The 19,671-nt window shown below is 42.0% G+C and overlaps 1 long non-coding RNA gene across 2 annotated transcripts in view; it reads left to right on the top strand.

Annotated features, from left to right (window-relative positions):
* LOC308475655 overlaps positions 1-11,570 on the top strand; it is a 74,940-nt gene extending 63,370 nt beyond the window's left edge. For both annotated transcript variants that reach the window (XR_013985346.1, XR_013985347.1), the window contains one exon: positions 11,510-11,570. This is a non-coding gene — a long non-coding RNA (uncharacterized lncRNA). The remainder of the gene's footprint in view (positions 1-11,509) is intronic.
* Positions 11,571-19,671: the final 8,101 nt, after the last annotated feature.

The following is a 19,671-nucleotide window of genomic DNA, read 5'->3' as shown; positions in this document are numbered from 1 at the left end:
GGAGAAGCTCTGGAGCCAAGTGAGGATTCCCAGGTAAGATCCTCCCTCTATTGTGTGGGCAGGTAATCCCTCCCCCTACCTGGCCTGGTCTCCTTGGCAACGCTTCCCCCAGGTGGGATTGGACAACTGACTGAGGTAGGCAGGGACCTCCAGGTATCCCACCTGAGGGAAGGCAAAGCCAAGCCTATGCTGATGGGGCCGCTCCAGATCCAGGGCTGCGCGCGTCCACGCAAAGGGGGCCCCCCGTTTTAAGCAGGGAGCGGTCATTGCCAACCTAGTGCCTTCCATGCTAGCTGGGCCTGGTATGAGATGCAGCCCCAAAAATCTGGCAGGCACCAGAGATGAAAAGCCCCATAAACTGATTAGCACAGCTAGGAATCTACAGTTATGCAGATATACTCACATGTCATACAAGATTTACACAATTCTTCTTCTTCATAATGCACTAAATAATTGGCTTGGTTCCTGATGTGCTGGGTAAATTGTTGGCTGTTGTGAAACTGGTACAGCGTGCCCAACCAGTGCGGCCTTTTGTTTTCTCACTCTTCTCCCAGCCTTTACTATCTGCCTGAACATTTTGTTCCTGAATTTGTATTAGGGTGTATGTGCACATGATCTCTGTAAGCACATCAGCTGAATAGGCAATTATGCATTTGTTTTCTTTGTTTGTTTTAGAAAATGCCAGAAGAATATAGGGACCACCCTACAACACCCACAAAAATTGACAGGTTCTGCACCCTTCCTTTCACCAGAAGTCCTACCTTTTGATAAGAAGGCTTTAAAACTTATATCACTTGATATAAATTTAATATAAATTTTATGTTATTATTTTAAAAAAATAATGTTTGTTTTGGATTACTGTGTAATCTGTGCACATTAACATCTCATTGCTGTGATCTGACGGAGCATTTCTCAAGTCCCTTTGACCTAAAATGTGGGTGCTAATCCTAAACATTTTTTTCAGGGTGGGTGTTAGGGTTATGACCCCTGTCCTTCTTCCCCCTTGGAGGTATGGAGTTGTTTTGTGGCATTCTATTCCCCCAGTGTGAGGGATTCATTGAATGTAAATTTGTTTTCGGGAGTCCAAAATCTTTGTCGTCTTTTCCCAGTACTAAATTACTACAGTATTTTGTTCCAGAATTAACACACCTCCAATGATTCTGTGGTGTGGGATGATCCTCGTTTTTTGTCTGTCTTTGCTGTTCTCACATGTGGAATTACAATCTGTCTCTGTCTGTATTCATGGACTGACTGTCTCCTATAATTATTCATTCTGTTTACAAGCAAGCACACCTCCCCTATCTAGGGGTGGATCCAAACACAGGGAAGCACTATGGCAGAGAAGGCTGCCCCCATTGTGGAACATTGCTCTGCTATCTAATTGATGAAAGGCATTTTAATGTTTTGTTTTTTATTTAAAACCCTCCCTGGTCTGTCAGCTTCAGACCAAGGTGTCATGTGACATTTTCTACATAGATGCATCATATTGGCTCTCTACTGTATGTGCTCTGGCTTTCGCAGCAGCTACGGGAATGCAAAACAATCAATTTTGCTTTGCATGATTGTTCATTGCAGATCTGGTAGGTGGTGGCAGGCTGCCATAAACTGAGAAGAAACAGAATTACAAGAAAACTGCTTTGCACAACTCATATTTCTTTCTTTCTTGACAAGCCATTTACCCTTTCTCAGCTGAGGGACATATTTTATATTGTATTTTATTTCCTAGTGCGTGGCAGAAAGTGTCTGTTTTGATTTCTTCTCCCACAATGACTACAAAGCTCCTTACAGGATCTCCATTGTGCTTTGTGCCTCACAGGTTCTGTTTCCAGCTTGTGAACATCACATCTTGAATTAACTTATTATGTGAACATGGGAAGGGAGACTCTCTAATCAGCGTGACACCTCTGAGTTGAGGGTTTTATGGGATCTGTCTGCTCCTTACAACTCCTTACAGCTCCTTACAACTGCTGTGTCTGCAGGCCATGGGAGATAAATTTGATCCAGTTTGCATTTTCAGGTGAACTTACCCAATCCATACTTTCCTAAACCTTGCGCAAACTGAACCTAGCTGGTGTCCTGCTTTTGATGTCTTCCAATTACTTTTATCTCTTTTTTGTGCATACCTATTACCTGGCTACAGTGACCATGGGGACATGTGAAAGTGATAAGCACAGGCATCAGTGAAGTTGGATATTTTAAATGCAGGAAAATGGCATTTCCTTGCTGGCTGTAACCACCTGGCATTCATGGAGCTCATTACTGTATTCTTATTTTTTCAAGAGGAACGATCAAGATTAACTCTTCTGCCTCTATGACTGTATTACACAAATGATTCCTAATCCACCTTTGTTTCCTTTTTCACACAACATCTAAGTGTTTCTAGCACTGTGAAGATAGATGCAGACAAGAGAAGAGTAGATTTAATGTTCAAGTGGGTTAGGTAGAATACATTTTGCATATCACATAGGGTACCTACATTAAAGGAAGACCCGAGAAGCAAGATAGCCATTTTTCAATTATGTGACAAATATGCTGTTTCTGATAGTCTTGACAGTAAAAGAAGAAGTTAGTAGTAAAGGATGAGAAAGAGCTGGAAACAGCAAGCTGTTTAGTGAAGTGGAATCAATGTTTCTAATATAGGACGTGGTCCATATCTGCCTCATCATATTTGCAGCAGTAAGTATTTTGATTGTGTCTCTTCCTGCAGATATGAAGAACATGCCCCTCTTATTGTTAAAGTATTTTGATGTTTGCATTAGAACTAGTCCCAAAAGGGAAGTCGCATTGTGGTTAATTGAACTGGTTATTTGTGGTCAAAACCATTTCAGCAGTGGTGCAAGCTACAAATGAAAGGGGCCATGCCATCCTCTTGCATTATTCAACCAACTTTACACGGAAAAGATTTGAAATGATGTCTGTGAACCATATTACTCAAGGTGACATGTTAATGCATGAGTGATGGCATGAATTTCCTGGAGAAGATTTATTGTGCCTGTAAATCTAAATAAATATCTAAAGATGGCTATTTTTTTTTTTTTGCCAGAACTTGTACCCACATAATATACATTATTTAACACATTATATTATAAGTCAACATGAAGTGTCAACACTTATGTCTGCTGCATATTATATAATATATTCAATGGAAAGCAAGTGTCTGTTTGGTGAGAGGGCATTTCATTTCCATATTTAAGTTTTCTTTTTAATAATTGAACATTTCAAACAGGGCAACTAAAATATCTCTTTAGTCATACAAGCATGTTATTCTGCTTTGAAAGACATCTAGATGGAATAGAATGCAGGCATTTCAATTCTTATGAAGAAGAATAAACTTGTATCAAGACTTTTCACTGACCTTGTCATAAGTTTTCAGTGGACTCGTTTGAAGTGTTTTCAGGTTTTAAGTGTCCTCAAGAATGAGAGATTTTTTTTAAAAAAAATGGCTGCTTTTGGGGGGGAGGGGCAGTCTGCTTCCATTAATCTTACATAAGAAAGCATGCCCAAGTCATCGTTCTATTCCCATCTTCTCTAAGTGGTGGAATGTTCAGAACAGAAATTACACAATGCTTGTTTTTCTCGGAGAAGCAAAAACTGGAATCTTTTGGGCAATATCAGGAAATGTGTTTGTTTGCCCGCTTTCATATGCTTTGGATCCCATTCCAAACATGCCTTTATCATTGGCCATCATGCCTAAATGCACAGCATTACTCCCAGTGCAGTGACATCAGATGATGCCCTTGCTGATTTCATTGGGACTCTTTCCCCCTGTAGTTGAATAAGACTATCTTCGTCATAGGTCATTCCACCTGCCAACAGGTTTGTAACATCACCTCACTACACCCATAAAGCAGAATGACACAGTTTGTTAAGACATGCAGAACAGTAAACAAGTGAAGAAATGTAACACAATGTCCCCCATGTTTGAATGCACCCTCTGACCATTGGCTGTACTGGCCAGGGCTGTTGGGGGTTGGAGTCTGTAAGGCCACTAGTTCCCTAACCCTGCATGAAACTGGCAGCTTATGTAATTCTCTTCCTCTTGCCATGCATTCCCATATATGCACATCCCAATGATAATAATGATGATAATAATAATTATTTATTTATACCCTGCCCATCTGGCTGGGCAGCTTCCAACAGAGTTTTAAAAACATGATAAAACATCAAACATTAAAAACTTCCCTAAATAGGGCAGCCTTCAGATGTCTTCTAAAAGTCTAGTTGTTTATTTCCTTGAATATTATTTCCTTGACATCTAATGGGAGGGCATTCCACAGGGTGGGCGCCACTACTGAGAAGGCCCTCTGCCTGGTTCCCTGCAACCTCACCTATCGCAGTGAGGGAACCACCAGAAGGCCCTCAGAGCTGGACCTCATTGTCTGGGCTGAACAGTGAGGATGGAGATGCTCCTTCAGGTAGCTTGGTGGTCCTGCCAAGTTTTCACACTGCAAGAATAAATTTTACTCCAAGTTTGCAGAACACGTGCATACAGTTAAAATTGGTAGTGTAAATTGGATTTTTAAAAATTTATGAAATTCCTCTAGATACCCAAGTTCCTTGAGATTTTTCTGTTTATATCTAAAAGCCTGTTAGCAATTCTGCTGTAGCAGGTTTTCCTGTTGTTTCCTTCCATCCGTTTGCAAGCATAGCCATTGTGTCACTATCCAAATAAACACTGGAGGAGGGCTCCCCTGCTCAGCGCCTGAGGGCCACAGCCCTGTCACTCACCACCTGGCCCAGGGCGGGGCCTGATGGGCTCTATAAAGGACTGCTGCCAACGCTGCTGCTGGGCAGAGAGGGCTCTGTTTTGTTTTGTTTTGTTTTGTTTTTTACATTGTTTACATTGTTGTTTACATTGCTGTTATTTTTTACCTATGTCATTTTAAACTGTGATATTAATGCTATAGTCTTAGATTTTGATTTATGTGGAAATTGTTTTCCATTTGGTTGTGTATTTTTTTGATGTGGTTTATTTATTGTTTATGGCTTTTGTAAATACAGTGGTACCTTGGGTTAAGAACTTAATTCGTTCTGGAGGTCCGTTCTTAACCTGAAACTGTTCTTAACTTAAGGTACCACTTTAGCTAATGGGGCCTCCCGCTGCTGCCGTGCCACCGCCGTGCGATTTCTGTTCTCATCCTGAGGCAAAGTTCTTAACCCGAGGTACTAGTTTTGGGTTAGCAGAGTCTGTAAACTGAAGCGTTTGTAACCCGAGGTACCACTGTATGTAAATCTTGTCATGCTGTAAGCTGCCTTGAGCATTGTTTTTAACTGTGGAAAGGTGGCATACAAATAAAAAATGGTGATGATGGTGATGGTTCCCCCCCCCCATTGGATTCTCAGACTATAAAAGTTCTGATAGTACGTAGCCAAAATGTGGCCTATATCCTCAATAGAATTTAAAATTTTAGTTTGATTTATATTAATCACAGACACCAGATGGAGCTGTTGCCTCTCCAAATACATGGTTGTTTTCTGGGGAGACTATTTTTCTTCTAGTGTTATAAGGAAAAAGAGCTAAAAAACAAAAACAAAAGTACCTTAAGAATTCCTTTGCTTCTGTTGATGAGTGACAGTTTTTATTTACTAAGTTATCTCACATTCTTATCAGTATTGTAAAGAAATACCAACGTTGAGGATTTTGTAATGTGAAAATTTAATTGACCATTAATAGAGTGATTAACCCATTAAGATGCAGATGATATATCAGATTTGACTTCTCTGATCAGCTGAGAAGTCCAGTTTTGTGGCAGCACATACATTTAGTCACTGCATTTCCTTTCCTCTACAGAGTGCTACTTTTCGTTTCCTTTTATTAATCTATAGATCTGTTTTGATGATTCACAGCACATTCCTCAGCTTCAGGTCAAGTCTCTCCGACAAGTCACAATATCTTTTCAGAGAATTATGAGCACCAAGGATTATCTCCCACTGAACTTCTTAACAACAATATCTATATTAGAGGGCATCCCTGAGGAGAATCCACTTATCTCATATAAGAAGCTGTTCAGAAACCCTAGATGTCTTTAGTAAATCAAATTCAGCAGAGTTGCAATGGCTTGCAGGGAAAGAAATGGGGGCAGGGAGGGACCGACTCCTTTACAGTCTGCTTTTAAACACATGAAAGCTGGTGCCTGGGAAATTGCAGTGGAATCTGCTTCCTGGTAAAAGTGTGAAATTTGAAAATTAATATACCTCCCTTTTCACAACCCACAAGATGGTTTACATAAAATTCATGAAATAACACAATCCTTAAAAACACATTAAAAACTATTGCTAATAGCCACAGCTATTATTTTCCCAGTAGTGATGTATGGAAGTGAAAGCTAGACCATAAAGAAGGCTGATCGCTGAAGAATTGATGCTTTTGAATTATGGTGCTGGAGGAGACTCTTGAGAGTCCCATGGACTGCAAGAAGATCAAACCTATCCATTCTGAAGGAAATCAGCCCTGAGTGCTCACTGGAGGGACAGATCCTGAAGCTGAGGCTCCAATACTTTGGCCACCTCATGAGAAGAGAAGACTCCCTGGAAAAGACCCTGATGTTGGGAAAGATTGAGGGCACAAGGAGAACGGGACGGTAGAGGATGAGGTGGTTGGACGGTGTTCTCGAAGCTACCAGCATGAGTTTGACCAAACTGTGGGAGGCAGTGGAAGACAGGAGTGCCTGGCGTGCTCTGGTCCATGGGGTCACGAAGAGTCGGACATGACTAAACGACTAAACAACAACAACAATAGCCACAGCCACCAGGTCTCTCCTCCTCCAAATGCCACAAAAAGAAACGTACCTTAACTCGAAAGAGGTGGTAGCGTGCACAGCCTCTTAAAGAGGACCTCCGTAACTCCAGACGTTTTAGGAAATTATTGTTTGGTCTCAAATATTCCCTTCCTGGGGAAAGTGACTGAGAGGGTGGTGGCTGCAGCTAGCTGCAGATATACCTGCAGAAAGAAGAAGAAGAAGAAGAAGAAGAAGAGTTTGGATTTGATATCCCGCCTTTCACTCCCTTTAAGGAGTCTCAAAGCGGCTAACATTCTCCTTTCCCTTCCTCCCCCACAACACACACTCTGTGAGGTGAGTGGGGCTGAGAGACTTCAAAGAAGTGTGACTGGCCCAAGGTCACCCAGCAGCTGCATGTGGAGGAGCGGAGACGCGAACCCGGTTCCCCAGATTAGGAGACTACCGCTCTTAACCACTACACCACACAAGCAGATAATCTAGATTCCTTCTGGCCTTGTATGGGCAACAAAACCTCCTTGGTCACCCCAATGGGTAACCATCAGAAGAGAGCAACAGGGAAAGTGCAACACTGTTGGTTCCAGTTTACATTTCATGGCTTTTGACACCATTGACTATGGTGTTCTTCTGGAGCAATTCAATGAGGTGGGAGGTACTGTATTACAGTGGTTCCACTTCTACCTTCAGAGTCACTATCTAAAAGTAGCACCAGGATATGGTTGCTTGGCTCGACTTGGTTTTGGAGCTCTGGGGTCCCACAAGGGTCTATTCTGTCTCCTTAGCTATTTGAAATCTATATGAACCCATTGGGAGCTGTCATTCTGGGATTGGGAGCATGGTGTCATCACTATGCTGATCACATACAGCTCCGTCTCTCCATTCCATCAGAATTAGGAGAGGCAGTGAAGGCGTTGGATAGGGGTCTTTAAGCAGAGGTAGTCCGGATGGAGACAAATACATGAGGCTGAATCCCAGTTAGATGGAAGTGCTGTGGGTGGGCAGTTCCTGTGTCTGGGAATCATGACTTGTTCTGAGAGGGGCTGCACTCACCTTGAAGGTTCATATTATGGGACTACTCTTAGGTTCCAACTTTTTACTAGGGCCTGAAGTGGTTTCTGTATCTAGGAATCCTTTGCCCAGCTTAGGCTGATTTGCCAGCTATGGCCATTCCTGAACCCGTATAGTCTGCCTTCAGTTGTGCATGCTCTGATGACCTCTTGTCTTGACTACTGCAATGTTCTATATGTGGGGCTGCCCTTGAAGGTGGTCTAGAACTAATGCAGTATGTGGCTGCTAGGCTGGTAAGGTGGGGCAGCACAATGAGACAGTGCATCACCAGTCCTGAATGCACTGACTGCCAGTGTGCTATCTGACCAAATTCAAGGCATTCAGTGTAGCATATGAAGCTTGTGAGCCACGTACTTAAAAGAGGACATTTCCTGATATCAACTATCTCGGACCCTATGGTCAGTAGGTGAGTCGTGGTTGTTGGTGCCACCATCAGGTGTTGCCCGGTTGACACTGACCTGTGGCTTGGCCTTTTCAGTAGTAGTTCCCCATCTGTGGAATGCCCTCCCTTGTGAGGTACATCTGTCTCATTTATTATTGATTTTCAGAAGGAATTTGAAAGCATTCCTGTTTACTCAGACATTTGGTGGCTGAAAAACACTTCCCTGACAGCTCTGACATCATTGGATGAGATAATGTTTTTAACTGTTTGATAATGTTTTTTTACGTACAGTGGTACCTCGGGTTAAGTAGTGAATTTGTTCTGGAGGTCTGTTCTTAACCTGAAACTGTTCTTAACCTGAAGCATCACTTTAGCTAATGGGACCTCCTGCTGCCGCCACGCCGCCGGAACACGATTTCTGTTCTCATCCTGAAGCAAAGTTCTTAACCCGAGGTACTATTTCTGGGTTAGCGGAGTCTGTAACCTGAAGCGTATGTAACCTGAGGTAACACTGTAATTATTTTATTCTGGATGCTTTTGCTGCCCTGTGCTCCATCGGGAGGGTATGTGGAATATAAATTGAAATAATAATAATAATAATAATAATAATAATAATAATATATAAGTTACAGTAATCAGCAGACAGTGTGACAAATAATGTAGCAGAATGGAAACTGCAGCAGAATGGAACCTGTGTGGACTGGAGGTATAGACTTGAATGGAAATCTCAGTCTTCGTACATCCCTATCCGTGGTGCTGATTAAGATCTCCCCTGCCTCTACCAATAATTATAGCTACAGGTTGCAGTTCCCCATTTCAGTCACCCTGCAATGGTGGCCATTGGGTCCCTCTGTGAACCACATCACTGACCGTGACCAAAAAGATACCTCAGTTCCATAAGACACCTTCTTATGGAAACAGATTTTTTAAATGATCTTCCTAAAACTTTCTGCTACACATCGGGAGTGAGACATATGAAAGACTACGCTGGCAAATGATGAACAAAAAACAGATTGGAAATATCTCCTCTTTATAATGTAAAAGGAACTGACTTGTTACATTCAGGTGGTTTGATTACAATGTAATATGAGGACTTGTTTATTTTAATTCTCACAAGGGCCCTTTTTTGCCTCACCCATAAAGGGACCCAATGTTTTAGAATTATATGTAGTAATAAAAGGCAATTTATTGAATATTGCAGTGCTCTGGGCCCTTGGGTAATAACCTGCAACTCTTCAAACTCACAGGAGTGCCGGTGCCGAGTGCTTAATGACTGTTATAACCACCACAGTGAAAGAGAGTTACTTAAGTACATTTCAAAATGTATAGTAAATTGGGTGACAGTACAGATGTGTTCGTGTTTTGAGACAGCCTGGGGCTTTACACCATCTGACAGAAGACCCTCTCCTAAATTGCACTTACAATTTAAGCCTTATCCCTTTGAGCCAAAAGGATGTTTTTAATATTCAAGGAAAAACTCTAGTATTGGCAACAGACCTCCTGGAATGAGTCAGCCTGCAGCTCAGAGCTTAGCTTTGCTCCCTTCCAGTACCTCATTATATCACACTTGTCACCTGTGGGGATAAATCAGCCCACCGTTTCCCAACACACCTGCCTGCGTCTGTTGCTGACTGTGGGATTGTGCCTTTTCCAAGTGCTGTGATTTCATGGCACACAAGGGGGGTTGAACTGATCAGTAGACGATGACTGGTAGAAGCAAAGAAAGAGCACTGTGCAACTGCTTTTGCATTTGACTGCTTTTGTTACCGAAAAGAGAGAGAGAAAAAGTTCTTATTTATCTCTAGTAACTCTGCACAACACAGAATTGTAGAGTTGGAAGTGACCCTGAGACTCATCTAGTCCATCTCCCTTGCAATGCAGGAATCACAACTATGGCATCCATGACAGATGCCCATTCAACCTCTGCTTAAAAACTTCCCCTTCCAACATATTCATCACGATTCTCTTCTTGGTTTGACCAATTAATTGCTGATTGCTCACAGTGTAGTGTTGGCTGTGGGAGAGTATAGAAGAAAAGCTAGATAGATGTAATATTATACATCTATTATAGATGTAATATATCTGTAATATATCTTTTACAGCGCACGTGGCGCTGTGGTCTAAACCACAGAGGGTCTTGGTTGGCAGTTCGAATGCCCACGACGGGGTGAGCTCCCGTTGCTCTGTCCCAGCTCCTGCCAACCTAGCAGTTTGAAAGCACGCCAGTGCAAGTAGCTAAATAGGTACTGCTGTGGCGGGAAAGTAAACAGCCTTTCTGTGTGCTCTGGTTTCTGTCACAGTCTTCCATTGCATCAGAAGCAGTTTAGTCATGCTGGCCACATGACCCAAAAAGCTGTCTTTGGACAAACGCCGGCTCCCTTAGCCTGAAAGTGAGATGAGCATCGCAACCCCATAGTCGCCTTTGACTGGACTTAACCATCCAGGGGTTCTTTACTTTTTTAAAAAAAACAAACAAAAACAAAACACCTTTCAATGTAATATATTCTGTCTGAATTTGGGGAAACGTATAGCTCATGGCATCAGTGCTGGTGACATAGCCTCACATCGATATTAAGATTAAAATTCTGATTGCTAAAGCAAAGAGCTCCATGGCCAAAGAGGACAGAACTTAATGGAAAGCCTTTGGCTCTCTTGCTGCCATCTTTGACACACCATTGCTAAGGGTCTCTGTGGATGAAGCTCATTAGTTCTATTTTCATCCTTTTGCCTGCAAATAGTAAGACTGGCCTGGCTATGTATCGGTTGATGAAATGAAAGATGATTGACATTTATTAGTAGATCAGTTACTCTCCTGAAAAGAGAGGCCGTGCCATGAGGTTCATTTCATTCCTATAAAGAGGGCTGTGATTTTCAAAGACACCTATATGCAGTACTTTCAGAGTGCAGATTGCAGTATAACCCTTGTCTTACTCACCTTTAATTCTATGCCTGTTTAGAAGGGGAATTGAGAATGGGAAAAATGAGTAAAGCCTACCTGCCATTTCTATTATCTGAAACGATCATTTACACTGCCTGGGTTACATTGTTTGGGTATTCCTCATGAACAAAATTGTGGGCAAACGTTTTTAACCACACCATGATCAGGACCCCAAATAATCAGAGGTCACATAAAGTTGTAATTTTTTTAAAAAGCATTTCTGTTTATTGCAAGGTGCATTCATGCTGGTAACTTACTCAGCAAGCTTCTAGGTTTCATTTTTACGAACTTTATGAATGCATTTAGCAATACTCAAAAATAACTCTTCCCTTCTCTTCCCTTTATCCCCCTTTCTTACTTTTGCTTTATTTATCTATTTATCAGGATCAGGAATGAGGGAACATGCAGCCCTCCTGATGATGCTCATCTCCAGCTCTGATCATCCCTGATATTTGCCATGCTAACTCTCTCTCTCTCTCTGTGTGTGTGTAGAATGCATCAACACCTGGGGTGTGATGGGTTCACCTTCTGTGATTTAGATGTAATTATAGTTTAATAAAAAGGCATATAATTTAAAGGATCCACTGTATTATTTTTTTTTAAAAAACTTTAATAATATTTACTAGCAAGTAAGGGTTGAAGCAACCAAGTCACCTACCATTGCAGCCTGTGATCCACATCTAATTATCCCGGGAGAGTTAAGAAATTCTGCACTGTACTAAATTTAGAAGCTCACATTTGAGCCTGTGAATTTGCCTTCATGAACTTGCCTCATGGCTGTTTACAGAAGACTAGGACAAGAGGGATTGTATGAGTGATACACTCTTGTATGTGCTAGTTTTCCCACTGTGCCACTTGTGGTTATTCTCTGTGATTCAGTTTAATCATCTTCACACTGTTAGACAGAGGCTACACACACACAAACACACAGAGGAACAGAGGGAGAAGGGGGAAATTAGTGTACCAGTAGACTCACTCACTGCAGACATCAGTGAAGAAGGAAAAAAAGAAAAGAAAAAGAAAAACAACAACATGCTTTTTTGAGACATGAAAGCAAAATGCCAGTTGGGACTACGTAGCACATCCCCGAAACTATTGTCGCCTGACTTGGCTTGACAGCATTAGAAAAGAAATCACTTCCTCGCTTTGGAAATATGCATTCAAATGTGAGTTTCATTAAATGCACATCAGTATGTTGCTACCTGTTCCAGTCAAGTCTGATAATGAATATGATGCAGAGATAATGCACTTGTCTGGCCTTGTAAATGTTCAAAGTGGGGGGATGAGAAATCAAGATTGGATTGCGCAAGTGAAAACGGGGATGAATAGGCCTGTTACAAGCAATTTTGACTCTAATACCCTTAATTACTTGGTTGCATGAATGAGAAACCCATCTAGTAAGGGGGAAAAAATTAAGACTCCTTGACACTTAGGAGCAGCCAATAATGTTTCATTTTGAGAAGCTTTGGTCACCCGCAGTTAACAGCAAGTCTCTGCAGAAGATAATCAAATAGATAATGGAGGATTAGTGTTACTGTCAACTTGAATGTATAAATGGTTCTCAAAGAAATTAAAGTCTACAACTGAAGTAGCAGAAGTACTTTCAGGACTAAATCTCAAGCACACAGCTGAAAATCCCCCGGAGTGAGAGGGATTTTTTTCTATGAATCAAAGCATAACAGTGGTCAATAGTTATTACTTACATAAAGGGTTGGATTGACTATTATCCTAAGCATGCTGTTGAGCAGGGAGACAGCTGGATTTGGCCTTCCACAGCCAACCTTGCAGAGAGTCTGCTTGTCCTTCCCATGGCATAGGAAATGTTGCCTATTCTCTTGTCACACGATTGGCAGACGGTTCAGAAGGAAAAACACATGTGTTCTTAATAGCGTGTTTGGAAGTGTAAAGGAAGACAATTCCTAGGAAAGGGGGCTGCTTTGTGGGGATGCAAGCACAGACAAAGCAGCAGGGCACTAGATTACATGTAGAAGCTGTGCAGAGCCACAGAACTAAGTTCCGCGTTGGTCTAAATCAGCAGTTCACAAACTTTTTCTGGCCAGAACCCACTTGGCTCCATAAACTCATCCCCAGTGCCCCCAACCCTATAAAAAGCATTATTCAGAACAGGGGTTTGCATGACCCACTGAGGAAGATGATATCACAATGAAGTTCAAAACAGTAACAATTAATTGCACATCTGTGCAAAATCCAGTTAAAACTATTTGGTTTAATGAATTCAACAAAACTGATGGGCTTGATTCAGCTTTTCAAAGTCTGATTGTGTTATATATATATAGAGAGAGAGAGAGAGAGAGAGAGAGTGCAAAGGTACGCATACCCTTAAACATTTTGTGAATCTTTGTACTTTTGTCCATTTACTGTATTTATTTTCCCCAATTTGAACGATAAAATGGTGATTTTCTTGAGTCAAAATGAGAGTACCCCTAAACATTTTTTAAAGAAACAAAGCACTGTAATACACCCACACCCACACCTTATTGTCTTGAAGAAGTTGTCTCTGCTTCTCAGGGCCTCATGGTTTTTCAGAAGCCCCCATGGTGGCAGTTGGCTGAGGAGGGGCCACCACTGGGAACTGGGCATATTTCTCAATAAATTGCACATTAATCATATGCAGGCTGTGCTCATTATCTTTTCCTCACCACTGACCTATTCACCATACTTTTAGAATTAGCAAGAAGGGCTTCCGAATTACGGGTTTTTTTCAGGGCAAGACTTGAAAGTAATTTTCTCTCTTTCTGAAATCAGTCATGGAGAATAATCTTTGAATCTGACACCCCATTTCCTGCCTTTTGTGGTTTCACTTGACAAAGACACTGAGACTTAAGTGTCGCTGCTTAGTGAGTTGGTACCAAATTTAGTCACGAAAGCATTATCCTTCTGAAGCAATTTTGTTATGAACCAAGTTAATAGGTGATTTTTCATTTCCCATTTTCCACTTTGTCAAACATAACTATAGCTATCGTATTTAGTTGTGTCAGAATAAAAAAAGCACCTGACATGAGTGCAGGGCACCTTGCAGCCTTCCCTGACTCTCAGTACCACAGCCATGACAAGTAAATAGGCACGTCAATGAATTGGCTAATATTTTGAATATTTTTCTTTCAGTCAATGTACAGTTATATGCACTCATTGGCCATTCATGTGTGTGCATGTGCATACACACACACTGAATGGTAGATTAGATTAGAATGGATGCTCATCCACACAGGAAAACATGCAAATAGAGAATGATCCTTAAAATAGATGTCCACAGAGCCCTGATGCTGGCTTCCTAATCTTCTATATTAAGGGAAGGCAACTTCTGCAAGGGGAAGGCTTAACAATTACACTTAGCAATGGGGGCCTACATGTGAAGAGAAGGCTTCCCTTCTCAAGTAGGCCCCCATTGCTAAGTGTAATTGTTTAATTGTACATTGAAATGGAAAATAATTCTGTAATATGTCTGTATGTATACAATGTTCATGGCATGGAAACTTCCACTGAAGCTAAACAAGAGGTGCAGAGAGCCTAAGAAGTTAATGATTAGTAGGGCTGGATCTCCGCTGCCTGAGTCACATGAAAAGTATTCTATTACAAGTCTGTGCATATGATATAATTTGTAGGTCTCCATCTTGGGTGTGTTAGTCTTTGTTCTGAAGCCACAGGAGATAAAGGATGCACTAATTCTCTCTCTAGGAAAACAGCCTCAGGCTAATGGAGGCTGTTTGGTGGAGAAGTAGGCTTTTGATTTCTAGCTCTGGATGCACTATATTTCATAATGTAAAATATTTTACCTATGCTGGGATCAGCATGTGATATTATGCAACTATCAGAATGCAACTTTTATTTGTTTCAAGTTGTTTTGAAGTAAAGTTCTGCAGTAGAGCTTTTGAACTGTATGTTTGGACCGGACAATTTTTATTGGAAGAAGAGTCAGTTTTTAAGTATCCAGTTTGCTTCCATATGCGCAATATTAATAACCTCAATACCCACATGGTTTACAAACCTGGAAGAGCAGGGTTCTGAATTGTGAAGGGAACCCACATGAGCTCAGCAGGTTCACTGCTGCAAAAGTTCCCCTTCCAACATGGAATTTGCTACAGCCACTGCCATGGATGTTATGGAGGAGAGGCACCCTGTCACTCATGTCATCACATATGGAGTTGTGGAGAAGAATGACTGAAAAGGGCTGATATGCAAATATAATATGGGTTTCACTTGTAGCTGTAGTCATCGCCAAAGCTGCAAAGCATTCCCAAAATATATAAGCACCTATTCATAAATCATGTTGATTAGACTATAGCATTTTCAAAACATCTGTCTTTAAACTATGGATTATTTGTCCAATTATGACAATTCATGCACAATTCCCAATCAATACAACATGAAGGGTTCCAGGAGTAGAGCATCCAGCTCATGCAATGCACAATGTTTCTGTTGAAAATTTCACAGAAATCAAGCAAGAGTCATGTATGAACATTTGCTAGGACACACAGATCTTCCTTTCTAAACCTGGGCAATCATAGTTCTTAAATGCTCTTATTATTTCCTTTATTTTGCTACAGATTACACATTCTGTGCTCTTTTTGTCATTTCAGGGTCTGATGTAAATCCTTCTCATCAGCTTAATCAAATTGTAAGAATCCATCTTGCTGGTTAATTGCCTTTGCAAAACCTAGTCTGTTAGGTCAAAGCACAGTTCATGATAAGACCCTTTGCTCCTGTGCAAATTAATAAAATAAAATAAATGCCATATTGCCCAGTAGATTTCCTTGCAAGACCTTAGCTCTGTTGCAAGCATGCTAAGCCAGACATTTCTAGATATACAGCCGCTTGTCAGCTCTATTTTAAATCCATATTAAAAATGTCTTAAGCAAGTTATATTAAATTCACATTCCCCTATACTAGCTAATTAACAGATTTTAAATCCCCCTTATGAGAGTTAATGCTTGCATCCTGGACAACTTCCAAGGTAATTACGTCCTGCCTCCCTAAATTTCCTTGCAGTTTAATTGGAATGCACCACCCTTCTTTGCACAAAATTGGGAAAGTACTGCGTAAAACTGGAGACAATGCTTGACCCATCCTCAAAGGAGCTGCATTTTCCAATTTCAATTAAAACAGTGTGTGAGGAAAAAAATATAAAAGCCTTAATAAATGTGGCAAATTTAGGAGAAAAGGGAAGAAGGGGGAAAACAGTAGACAGACAGATACAAGGCATTTTCATGTGGGCAGAAACATTTATATATTGTTGAATGAAGATAACATGTAGTATCTGGGAATACTGTCAGTGACAGCTCAGCACTGCCCCAAAAGAAGAAACAGTGGCTAAACCTCAGCAGTTGAGTTCTCCTACAATTCTCCACCATAGAACTTCTAGGACAGGGATGGGGAAACTGTGGACCTCCAGATGTTGTTGGACTCCAACTCCTAGCAGCTCCTGCCATCCAGGCTAATGGTCAGGTATGATGGGAATCCATCAACTTCTGAAGAGTCACAAGTTCTCCATTCCTGCTCTAGAAATTTTAATGTCTCAGGTCTCATCTCTAACTGGATCTGTAAAGTCTATTGCAGGCATAGGCAAAACCTGGCCTTCCAGATGTTTGGGACTACAATTCCCATCATCCTTAGCTAAAAGGACCAGTGGTCAGGGATGATGGGAATTGTAGTCCCAAACATCTAGAGGGCCGGAGTTTGCCTATGCCTGGTCTATCATTTCCAGGGAGTGAGAAATTTCAGGACTGCCTGCTACACTTGTGACAGCGCTGCCACCATATGGAGAATTTACCACCTCCCCCTTCCATCACATTTAGAGGTACTTATCATGGCGGCTTCCGTCATTACGTTAGCACTTTCTAGGCTTTCAGTCTGTGTATGCTCAACACAGCTGGGGGCTCGTGGTGTAAGGCCCTGCCCCAACCTACAGTCGTTTGTTTGAATGTGTTACATGTTACAGTTGTACAACTGTTCACAACTTTACAAGCCTTCAAATGAATGTGCGCAGGTTGTGGGCAGTGCATATCATTTGCCCCTCCCAATGTGTGTTCATTGCTAGTCTACAACTCCTATCACTTACATTGGCATGGCCAATAAGTCAGGAATGACGGGATAATGATGATGATGATGATAATTTATTTATACCCTGCCCATATGGCTGGGTTTCCCCAGCCACTCTGGGTGGCTTCCAACAGGATATTAAAAACACAATAAAAGATCAAACATTAAAAACTTCCCTAAAGAGGGCTGCTTTCAGATGTCTTCTAAAAGTCAGATAGTTGTTTATTTCCTTGACATCTGATGGGAGGGCATTCCACAGAGCAGGTGCCACTGCCGAGGAGGCCCTCTGCCTGGTTCCCTGTAACCTCACGGTGAGGGAACCACAAGAAGGCCCTCAGCGCTGGACCTCAGTATCCGGGCAGAACGATGGGGGCGGAGATACTCCTTCAGGTATACTGGGCAAAGGCCATTTAGGGCTTTAAAGGTCAGCAACACTTTAATTGTGCTTGGAAATGTCCTGGGAGCCAATATAGATCTTTCAGGACCAGTGTTATATGGTCTTGGTGGCCACTCTCAGTCATCAGTCTAGCTGCCACATTCTGGATTAATTGTAGTTTCTGAATCACCTTCAAAGGTAGCCTGACATAGAGCACATTGCAGTAGTTCAAGCAGGAGATAACTAGAGCATGCACCACTCTGGTGAGGCAGTCCACGGGCAGGTAGGGTCTCAGCCTGCATACCAGGTGGAGTTGGTAGACAGCTGCCTGGACACAGAATTGACTTGCACCTCCATGGACAGCTGTGAGTCCAAAATGACTCCCAGGCTGTGCACCTGGTCCTTCAGGGGCACAGTTACCCCATTCAGGACCAGGGAGTCCTCCACACCAGCCTGCCTTCTGTCCCCCCAAAACAGTACTTCTGTCTTGTCAGGATTCAACCTTAATCTGTTAGCTGCCATCCATCCTCCAACTGCCTCCAGACACTCACACACGACATTCACTGCCCTCATTGGTTCCGATTTGAAAGAGAGGTAGAGCTGGGTATCAGCCGCATACTGATGAACACCCAGCCCAGACCCCTGACGATCTCTCCCAGTGGCTTTGTGTAGATGTTAAAAAGCATGGGGGAGAGGACAGAACCATGAGGCACCCCACAAATGAGGGCCCAGGGGTCCAAACACTCATCCCCCCCCCACTTTCTGGACACGGCCCAGGAGGAAGGAGCGGAACCACTGTATAACAGTGCCCCCAGCTCCCAGCCCCTCAAGACAGACCAGAAGGATGTCATGGTCGAGTTGTAGTCCATAAAATATGGAGGGACAACTCAGTCGGTAGAGCATAAGACACTTAATCTCAGGGTCGTGGGTTTGAGCCCCACATTGGGCAAAAAATCCCTGCATTGCAGGGGCTGGACTAGATGACCCTTGTGGTCCCTTGCAATTTTACAATTCTATTCTATGTTGTCTGTCCATGCAGTTTAATATTACATCTGTGATATGTTGCCCTAGCATAGCTTCTTGATTTAATAAAGCTGTAATCTGTTTTTATCCTGCTCTGAGCATAGCTCCTATCTCTCTCTTCCCACTATATGTACCTACAGAAGATAAATGTAGTCTCATAAAAAGTCTGCTTTTTTATTTTATTTTATTTTATTTATTTTATTTTATTTCTGTGGTGAGCTATCTGTAACAGAAACACACACACAAAGACTCACTATGAATCAAATGCTGTCTTACTATTTGATATTTTCCATGTAAAAGGCATTTTATCTTTCATGTCAAAGCCACAAGGATTTTAATCGTATTACATCCTCAAGTTAGAGTCTTTAATTCCTATCACTAAAACCAAAATTTAATGATTCTAGGGGTGGGGGCTTGCAGATTATAGCCTACAGTGATTTACCCATGTATAACATTGCAATTTGCAGCTTTAATTGCTACATTCATAGTAGCACTTTGTGCCTGTTTACTTCTCAAATGAAGAAGAGATCTGTTTATGTTTCTAACATGAGGGTTCCTCTTTGGCTCCATCTCTGTTGCATGCACAGCTCAGCATGTGTGTAAGTGGCTTCCTGTCATCAATTTCCCTTTTCTTGCTGGCCCCCTCCCCTGCACATGCACTGTGCAGACACTGGTGGAAGTGGACTGTGTGCCCCATGTATGAATACATGTATGAATGTATGTATACATGTGTAGGGACATGGGTGGCACTGTGGTCTAAACCACTGAGCCTCTTGGGCTTGCTGATCTGAAGGTTGGCTGTTCAATTCAGCGCGACGATGTGAACTCCTGTTGCTCTGTCCCAGCTTCTACCCATCTAGCAGTCCGAAAGCACGCCAGTGCAAGTAGATAAATAGGTACCACTGTGGTGGAAGATAAACAGCATTTCCATACGCTCTGGTTTCTGCCACGGTGTTCCATTGCACCAGAAGCGGTTTAGTCATGCTGGCCACATGACCCGGAAAGCTGTCTGTGGACAAACGCTGGCTCCCTTTATCACATTTGAACTGGTCACTTAAAAAAAAACAACACCCCAAAACCCTTCCCTCCG

The sequence above is a fragment of the Podarcis pityusensis genome (assembly GCF_964106645.2).
Source record: "Podarcis pityusensis genome assembly, chromosome: 4".
NCBI lineage: Eukaryota > Metazoa > Chordata > Lepidosauria > Squamata > Lacertidae > Podarcis > Podarcis pityusensis.
Note: the sequence above shows the minus strand (reverse complement) of the source record. Positions and strands in the feature narration are given on the sequence as shown.